Here is a 10,194-nt window from a genome sequence, read left to right on the forward strand (position 1 = left end):
ACCCACCAGACAGGCGGGGACCGGGCGCGCCACATCGGAGCCCCGGTGAAGCGGGGAGGGCGACGTACGTGCTTTCCTAACGTTTCCAATTTGCTTTTTGTTTGTTTTTTTCAGATTCAAAAAGTATATTCCTCTGTCTTGGTAAAGTTTTACGTTTACCTAACGTGCTCTCATTACTTTCGTTTGTTCCAAGCAGGGGACAGGCCTGCCGAGAGCGCGGCGCTGCGCTGGCACGGCGTCCGTTCTCCTCCGAGTTCTGCCTAGACCGCCACCCCACACTGGTAATTTGTACGGAAAAAAAAAAAAAAACCTACCGAAATTCTTCTGACTTCAGCATTGTGAAAACCCTTTTTGAGATTATATGTATTAGTATTTGATAACTGATGTTAATTTGTGAGGGAATCGTCCGGGTAGCGTTTGATCTCGATGCCCCTTGGGTATTCCTGGGAGTTTATGTGTTAGATTTTAGAACAGCAATGAGAACATCCCATGTGCTTGCTGAATTAGCAAAAAATGTGTATATACTTTGCAGCCTATTTTAAAAGGTTATCATATTTGTGTTCATAGAAACAAGTTTTGCGTATTAACTGATGTTAATTTGTGAGGGAATCGTCCGGGTAGCGTTTGATCTCGATGCCCCCTGGGTATTCCTGGGCGTTTATGTGTTAGATTTTAGAACAGCAATGAGAACATCCCATGTGCTTGCTGAATTAGCAAAAAATGTGTATTTACTTTGCAGCCTATTTTAAAAGGTTATCATATTTGTGTTCATAGAAACAAGTTTTGCGTATTAAATTATGAGCTGAACAAGGCACAGACATAGCTTAATCATTTTGGAGAAGGGACATAAAGACTTCTACTTTTTTCTACACCTGCTATAATTTTCCATTATCAAATCTCTGGCTAAGAGCATTTTTTTATGTCATTATTATCTGTTTCCAATTTATTAATAATTTCCTAAGCTAGATCATACTCACTTTTCCTTTCAATGAGGCTATCTTCTCTTCTTATGAGAGTATATTTAATATGGATATACATTATGATATGGTACATTTGTTTATTGTGAGCTTCTTCTGGTGTACAGTCAAAAGGTAAGGAAGAGTAGTTTGCTTCTGATATTCTCAGTTGTATTTAAGGAGTAACATGATTTCCCAGGAGCATAAAAAATCCCTTTTGGATTTTATTACACAATAAAGGCCCCAATCCTGTTTTATGATTAACTACACGACTAAATTGACCTTATAATAACCTTTAAGGTCAGCTGAATTGTGAAACATTTCAGGGTTTGGGCTTCCTAATCTTGGCAGGTGACAGATGCATCCAAGGGAAGGGGAGATATTTGGAGTCATCTGGGATTGGGGCCTTGATCAGCAGATGTGGTGAAACATTGGAGAAATAAGGGAATGTTTGACATGTACCAGAGGTCTTCAAAAAGTTCACGGGAAGATTGTATCCTCTTTTAATTCTATTTTTCCACGAACTTGTTAAAGTACCCTCATATATGTTGAAATGGGTAAACTGAGGAGAGGTGAGGGGCTGATGTTTGGGAAGTTGGGTCAGTGCACTAGAGTTTACCATGTGGTAGGAGAAGCAGGGCATGGAGATTCATTGTGTGAACAGGATGAAAGGAGATGGGTTGTGGTGAGGAGAGGTCTCTGATTTATCTGACAAGAGGTAACATGGAGAAACATAACTGGCACTGGTATTTTCTGGGTGCACTTAGAGAAGTTCCAGGGAAGAAACTTGTCCTGCTGGTAAAGAGGAATAAACTCAAGAGTAAGAGCAAGTCCCTACTTGCCTGTGGTTGTGCTGTCAGGAACTCAGTTTCCCACCATCTCCACTGCCACCCCCCAGCCCCCAGCCCCATCCTCTCTTGTATCCAGAGAGAAGAAAGAGAAGACATGGGACTCCAGTCTTCTTCATCATTTCTAGATGCACCAGTGATGATTCCCCAAACCGTCACCTGGGAGTGACCTACCTCCCCAACACACATGCACAGGCACAGTGAACAAACAGAGGGGGCCTCTCTTCTCCCAGGGACAAAAGTAAGAAGGTTTGGCTATTGATGTTCGTAAGGAAGGTATTAATATCCTCATGTTGCAGATAACAAAATGAAAACCACAGGTGTTATGCCTTAACTAGATCTGGTGTTCAGAAGTACCATTTAATTCTTTCCCTGATGTTAAATCCTTGGATAACCTGGCTCATGTCATATGGAGGTTCTTGTATTCACAACCAAGGACACCACTCAAGAATTTCTCATTAAATTAGAAATTTAATGTCCTTGGTTGTGGATTCATCTCTTGTTGGAGTTTTCAGTGACTCTCATCAGATAAATCTAGCACTAAAAATACCTTGCACAGGGAAGAAGCTTATGGAAATTCAGGGATTGATCAGGAAATAATTTCTTTCCCAACATTAACACCAATTTGTTTATTCCCTCAATAAGGATATCCTTCAGAGAATATAAATGAAAGGGTTTTTGATTTGTTTTGTTTTGTTTTTTTCCCTCAAGCAGCTCATGGTCTCAGTGGCTGCAGTGGACTTAACCATGCGGTGAACACTGACTGTAGAGGTGGGTTGTGTTGGGTGAGGGGTGTGTTTCATAGGGTGAGTTCTATCATTTTGGTGTTTACCGAGGATGGAATGGTGGCTGAGTGGAAATGAGATGAGAGAGAAGAGAGGGTTGAAGCAGAGAGAGCAATGAAGATTTATTTCCACCAATTTAAAACTTTTAAAGTTTTATATGTTTGTACATTCTGAAACCTTAAAAAAAGATGAATAAAATCATTTTTACCACCCTGCCCTCAACAACCCAGTTCCCCTCTTTATAATTAACCTTTGTTAAAATTTGAAAACTGAATGCATGTTTCCTTAATATCAGATCTGCATTGAGAAGAGGATGGTAGGAAAAATATAATCTGGGGACTTGTGGGAATTTTGGAAGGACCAGAGAGACCAGATTCATTTAGAGGCTTCTATTACCTTTTAGCAGATTGGATGAAGTTACAAGACAGATAATGATAACTGATTGTTGGGTATCCCAGAGGAAATTGAAAGGGGTCAGGCTAGAACCATCTTCCTTCAGTCCTTTAGCAGTCTCTTAGGACTCTGTCTTGTGTTTCTGGACTGTAGATCTTACGCCTTATAATGAGCACCTGAGTTGTGCAGAGATGAGAACGGTCATGCCTGCCGACCCCAAGGTCTATATGAAGTCAGATTAATCCTGCAGGATTCAGGGTATTGCTTCAAGGTTTTCTGTCTTTTTTAATATTAATAGATCTTTCACTTGTATTTACTGAATATTTGCCATATAGGAAGTAATTTACATGTCACCTAATTGGAACTCTCAACACTCCTTAATAACCATTAAGCCATTTCATAAATGAGGAAGTTGAGGTTTATGGGGACTAATCTACCTATAGTCATAGTTAAATATTGACAGTTCAGGGATATTATTTGCCTTGTGACATAAATATAGATGTACTTGAAATTGGCAGGGAGATCAGTTTTGTTATGTGTTCTCGAGTTAAAAATAATAGCCAGTCTGTAAGTAAGAATTATGACTTTATGTGGACATTTCCAGGTTATTTTACCCAATACCTTATGTGATATTCCTTTTTAGTGGAGTTATTATGTGTTCAGAATGTCTTTGTATCTCTGAGTATGTGTAAATGGCACATGCCAGGTCAGCACAGAGAAACATTAGACTGGAACTCCAAATAGGCTTTAAGCTTTCTGTATATGCACTCCGCCTTCCCCAGCACTGAATCACGATGTCCATTGTGTTTTAGGAATCAGTGAGCTGGAGGACATAGCTTTGAACTTCACCCAGGAAGAATGGACCCTGCTGAACACATCCCAGAGACAGCTGTACAAAGATGTGATGCTGGGGAACATTAGACATCTGGTCTCTCAGTGAGTCTTCAACATTGACTAATTTATTCAACCAGTATCTAGAACCTCTGTCAGCCCTCATTGATATTCTGTTACAGCACTTGTAGCTACCTGAAGGTGTAATTTCTAACTTATCTCCCCAACTATGATATAGCCTTTCTGATCACAATTTCATGTATTTCTTGTAGTGAATCTCCAAGACCTAGAACAGTGGTGGGAAATCAATAATTTTTGGATTTACTAATGGATTAAGTATTTACTAAGTAACTATACTACTCTAAGCATTAAGCTGTGGTTCGACACCACAGTAGTAGAAATAACAGGCATCCTTTTTTCCACAAAGAACTTAGATTGTGCTGATGGAGCTAACATTTATTGGATTATTTTTGAAAATAACATTCAACCCACCGTGGAATCATTTAATTCCTCCCTTTTGAAAACACTGAGAATTCACACTTTCTTTGAGCTTAGTGTTGTGTATCAGCATTAAGAGATTCAGTCATGGCTCAGAATCAGGGTGATTTAGCTCCTTCTCTGTTTTCAGTGTTCAAAGTGCTGCTCCCTGAGCTGAGCTTCAGTGCTCACAGTGTTCTTCCTTAGTGTCCTGTCCTGGACTTGAAGGTCATGAACTGTTCTCAACACAGATTTTTAAATCCATGTACCGTTTCCCTATATCTAGGGTATGAGCTCTTCAAATCATATGTGATTTCCCCTTTGGATCAAAGAGAATAATAGTTATGGAGGGAAGAGGATTCCCCTGAGGCCTGAATCCAGGTGAGCTCCAGGCACATGGGCTCCATATGCAGGGGAGCTGGCCAGTGAGGGAACAGGACCTTGGTAATGTGAACTGCACATTTCCTTGAGTGAATGATAGTTGCAGAAAAGTATGACAGGCTATTGAGACAAAATTCCTCAGATAGTGTCATCATTTGTCACACTTAGTTTCTCTTCATATATGTTCACGTCCTCATTGGAGTTAAAGTTTCACATTGTGGTCTTTTTCCTGATCCCTTCCTTTTGATTTCACCTTTCATAACCTTCCTCAAGTCCCATCTTCATTTTATTTTTCTCTTACTTCAATCCTGAAAATTCTTTCCAATTTTAGATTTCATAAAGCATGTTTTTACTCACTCGCGTATTCCTCCTTTTCACATTCCCTATGTAAGCATCAGTATTTGAAAGATATTCACATGGGCCTTGTGACTTTTCAACATGTTTGATCCCCTAATGCCACTCTAGCAACTTATTCTTTTTCAGTTATTTTAGGCAGATAAGATACCCTTAAAAACCAAAAAATGATATCCATACAAGGACCCATCTAATTGCATGTCAATGGTAAGTTTCAGGGGAATTGACCCTGGTTTTCTATATTAAAGACCTGGAAGTAGGATGAACTAAGAATATAGTGCAATGCAATCACACGACTTAATTAGAGTTGAGAGTAGGTGCTGTCCCAGCAGAAAGTTTTGAATAATTTGAATTTAGGGAATAAATAACCTGAGCTCAAAACTATAACCTGAGTTCTTATAAAAGGACAATTGCATAAACATGGTTTATATAGCTAGTCTTTGAAACAGTGAAGTCTACGAAATAAATCAGATAGCTGTACAGTTGAGATGCTACAAAGAGGAAATTCTCTGTGCATGCAGGAGAGTAACTCACCATATGTATGTAAATAATATGAAGAGGATTTTAACTGGAGACTCTCCCTAAATAATCAGTCCAGAATTCATATATAGAGAAGATAGAGAAGGGAATGAATGAATGTACGTGGGCAATCCTTTAACAACCTCTCATCTCCTTCCCAACAGCAGATATCTCACTCTGGAGAGGACCCCTTTGAACTTATTGAGTATGGTGAAGTTTTCATTTTACCCTCCCTCCCCCTACCCTAGTCTGGGGTCCAACTAATTCCTGAATCTTTGCCACTAAATGATCATCCAGCCTGGAATAGCCCAGAGTGGGGACCTTATTAACCCCCAAGGTAAAGCAGTACAGTTTTAGATAGTTCAGGATAATAATGATAGTGATGATGGACACCAGTTCCCTTCAAAGTGTTTTTCATCCAAGATCTCATCAGATTTTCACAGCAGCCTCATGAACAGGAGGGAGAAGGGGAGTGTAGCTAGGCGAGAACCTACCAGTCTTCTAGTTAAGCTTTATTTAATCATTAGGAATCGTAGGCCCATATAGGGTAATCTCAAGGTTACGGACCCTCCCACCTCATCCCAACCGTACCCTACCCCTACCTCCACCCCATCCCCACCTGTACCCCATCCTCACCCCTACCCCCACCACCACCCAATATCTGTGTAGTTGTATTTAACTATTAGCACGATCCAGAACACCTGGATGGTGCTATTTTCTATGAACACAGCAAAAATATTCTCATTCATATAATCTGCTAAGGCTGTGCCTGCAAACTTGTTTTCAACACTATCTGCCTATAATACAGTTTAGGGTATTTTCTGTTTCTGGCTGTGTATGATTTAAACACACATACACACAGTCAAACTTCTCTTGTACCAAAAATTCACAATTCATAAGCAATTCTATAAAATGCTGCAGAAACTCAAAGGAATAAGTTGTAATTGAAAAAAAAAATCTTAATACATTATTTTCTGTTTTAATTAATTTGCTGACAGAGTGTGGTACTCATTTTTATTATCAAAAGATCTTAAAATGTACACATGTATGAAATGATTTTCCCCTGAGATAAGTTAACAAATGGTGTGCCATTATATGAAATAGTTTCTATTACAAATAAGGAAAAGCACTTTCAGCAAAATTAACATTAAGTCCTTAGGGAACACTGCATTGCCTGACCATATCGATAACTTGGGCACAGAATCTTCAGTGAACGTGGATATTTCTAAGCATTGAACACCTGTGCCCCCAGAGAAGTGGGCCATTTGGATCTGTTGGGAAATCCCATAGCATAACTAATGTGGAGACTGGAGAACCAAAAACTTAAGACATTCTTAGACAGTGGACCTCCACAGTCAAGTACAACACGTAATGTAACATCTGCTATTGGAAAAATTGAGACAGGAGCAAGTCCTTACACAGGAAGCTCCCACCCTTTGTCCAGATGTGTGAGTGGGTAGGTAACCTGTAATTTATGTGAATATATATATATAGTTAAAAAATTTATGGGGAATGACACTTACCTGAATTGCTTATTCACCCATTTTGCCCATTTTCCTGTTGGCGTTGGTATTCTTATTTCTTGTTAGAGTTCTTTGTATATTGAAAATATTAACACTTTAATATATGATGAAATTTTTTTCACGTTATAGGTAAGCTTAACTGTGCTCTTATGACATTCAAATAATTTTACGATATATATGTATACACGCACACACACACATGTGTGTATATATACAAGGTGTCTTCAAAAAGTTCATGGGAAGATTTGTATTATCTTTTCATTCCACTCTTCCACAAACCTTTTGAAGTACCCTCATGTGTGTGTGTGTGTGTGTGGTAAGTGTTGCCAAACATATTTTAGTTTTCCTGAAAATTCTGCATTCTTTTATTTCTACTGATGTAACTTTTAATTGCATGTAAGTCTGTGCATGTAAAACATGCTTTCTGTTGGGTCTGCTGTGCTAACCTCTGTACATTCTGGCCCTTCTTTCTTCAGAGATGCTGCCAGCATTGTGGGTGTTGTTTTTCTGCTGTCAGCTGCCTTCACCACAGCAGCTCTAGCCACAGGCATCCAGGGGTGTCCTTCAGTGTGGCAGATGGAAGAGGTTCAGGTGGGGATATTTTTGCAGGGAATACTCGTTTGCAAAGACAAGTAACTTGAATACGTAGAAGAGGAAAAAATGAAATTTTAACATTCTGTTATTCCTAGAAAGATAAAATATTTCTCCTGTGAGTTGGAAATCTTGATTCCTCCTAATTCTTCATAGCATAGTTCTCAAACTTTGCGCACTTAATCTTTGTGTGTCTGTGGCATAAATTAAGGGCGAAGCCAACTCCAGTCTACCCGTGTAAAAGAAGTGTGTAAGTCAGAGATCTAGCAGTCAGGTCCTGCCTTTTTTCCTCCTGTCAAAATTAGCTTGAACTGCCTATTTGGACGTTACAGGCATGGGCCATCCCAATCCACAAAAGGGTTAGGAGAAAAAATGATTATGCATGGCTAAGAGAGAACTAGCTAATAGAAAGCAAGGCCTGGAATTTCCTTCATCAGAATTATCTGAATCAGGTCAGAGTGAGGCTGGAGAAATGTGACACTGAAAAGAGGAACCCCAAGTCCTCTCCACCCAAAGGTCACATGACCCTCCATGCACTACAGTGTTGTGGGTGACCATGCTGATGGAGAAGACGACAGGCGTTACCTTCCAGAAGCTAAGGAACGGAAAAGGAATAGTGAGCAGGAGAAAGAACACGGCAACTCTGGCCTAGGTGAGATTTAGGGTTTCCTCTCTGGAGCCTCTGAGTAGATATTTGGTCATGTTCCCTCCTTCCTGCCAGAAAAGAGCTCTGCCTCAGTGACCTCCTTTCTCCCTCCCTACTGTGGCACTTCCACAATGGCTCTTCCCTCCAGTTCTGGGACCTCCACTTCCTCTGAGCCCTTTTACTTTCATCTTACTCATCCTGCTCTGTTCCCCTCAGTTCACATCCCCTCCCCTCCTCTCTCCTCGCATAGCTGACTGCTGATTCCCCCTGTTCTCACTTCATTTCCCTTTCCCCTCCCTTCCACTCCTCTCAAATCCCCTCCCTTTCTCACTCCTCAGTTCACTCCTGTCCATTATTTTCATTTCCCCTCCACAAGGTTCTGCTTTCTTTTGGACTCAGTTTACATCTTGGCCCTTTCCCCTGTCACCTTCCCTTCCCTATCCTGAGATGGCCATTCCTTCAAGACACCCCTTCACCTCCAGTCCCTGCCCTCACTTCACCATTCTCCCCTCTGTTCACTTCTCCTTCCTCCTGCTCTCCCTGCTCTCCATTTGGTTTTCCTTTCTAGTCTGACTCCTCCGATTATTTTCTTCTCCTCTCCTCAGGTCATTTTTCTCCTCAGTTCCCTTCCCTCCTCTCCTCTCCCCTTGTTTCTTACCTCCCTGCCCCCCACTGCTCCCCCGGCTCAAGTAGCCTCAGTTCTACCTCCTCTTTCCCTGTCCTTGCTTTGCAGTTACTGCCCACCCTGTCCACAGCTCACTGCTTCCCTCTGGACCTGCCCCCCCTCCATGTCTCTCTCCCCACTGGTCCCTTGCTCCCTGTCCTACGCTGCACCAGCCCTGTCATTGCAGCTCTCCCCGGACTCTGTACCCCTGGTGCGTGGGCAGATGTTCTCCCCATTCTCTGAGTCTCTCCTTCCACTCAGCTCATTTATTCTATCTCTCACCAGCACCAGCTGGCCCCACATGTGCCCCAGGGATGACACTACAAGGACTTGCAGTCCCACTTTCCAGGGGACAGGGAGATATTTTGGGCATCCAGGAGCAGCTGTGAGCTTGTGTGTATTTTGGGAAACCCTCTGTCATCTTCTTCAGTAAACCAAACAACCTTTGTGGCTAGAGAAATTTTCTTCAGTGTTTTATAACAACAACAATGATAATGGTAATAACCACAATAAAGATGATTAACAACAGTACTAACTATGATGATACTCGTGTTGATGATGATGAAAATACAATACATGTAAACCTAAGGAGATGGGATAATAGAGTACACACCTCCATGAGTAGCCAAGTGCCCTTCCTTGGACTCATGGTGTAGTTTGGAGTCAGAGTCCTGGCAATGTTCCAGGAAGTGGAAGGACAAGCAGCAAAGGGAAAGAAAACCACAGGAAGATGATCATGGAAGAAAGCAGGGACTCCTGGGAGGATACTGGGTGAGGTCTCTGGGGGAATAGAGAGGAATCCAGGTCCAGAGCTGCCTGCTGCCACACACCAGCCCTCTTCCCTGAGCTATGACATCTGGCTGGAGGGGAGGGTCTCCCTAGAAGAAAGAAAGGACTCAGAATCCATTACCTCAACCCTTCCCACCCCCAGCTGAATATGAAGGTCATAGGCCTCTCAGCCCTAACCTAGTTGCTGCCTTTCTGCCATCTCCCATCATCAGCCGTCCTAACATCTGGACTTCTGGGTTTGTGCTTCTTGGACCAGGGCTGTGAGCAGACACAGGGCTGGTCCCTGGACAGCTTCCTTAGTGTAGTGCTCCAGGGCCAGTAGGGGTGATATGTCCCAACATGAGCTGGTCCTTGTCTCCTGGGAGTTGTTAAGAAATACATAGGTGGGGCAGGGATGTGTTCTGTGGACCCTGAAGGACAACGGGAGTAGTTCCCAG

At 41.8% G+C, this 10,194-nt stretch overlaps 1 long non-coding RNA gene across 1 annotated transcript; it reads left to right on the forward strand.

Moving 5' to 3' along the window:
- The first annotated feature begins 128 nt into the window (after positions 1 to 128).
- Positions 129 to 9,499, forward strand: LOC103609271. The gene is made up of 5 exons (XR_552115.1): positions 129 to 281; positions 2,519 to 2,575; positions 3,795 to 3,918; positions 7,544 to 8,310; positions 9,254 to 9,499. It is a non-coding gene; the product is annotated as an uncharacterized LOC103609271 (long non-coding RNA).
- Positions 9,500 to 10,194: the final 695 nt, after the last annotated feature.

The sequence above is a fragment of the Galeopterus variegatus genome, unplaced genomic scaffold, assembly GCF_000696425.1.
Source record: "Galeopterus variegatus unplaced genomic scaffold, G_variegatus-3.0.2 Scaffold9409, whole genome shotgun sequence".
Taxonomy (NCBI): Eukaryota; Metazoa; Chordata; class Mammalia; order Dermoptera; family Cynocephalidae; genus Galeopterus; species Galeopterus variegatus.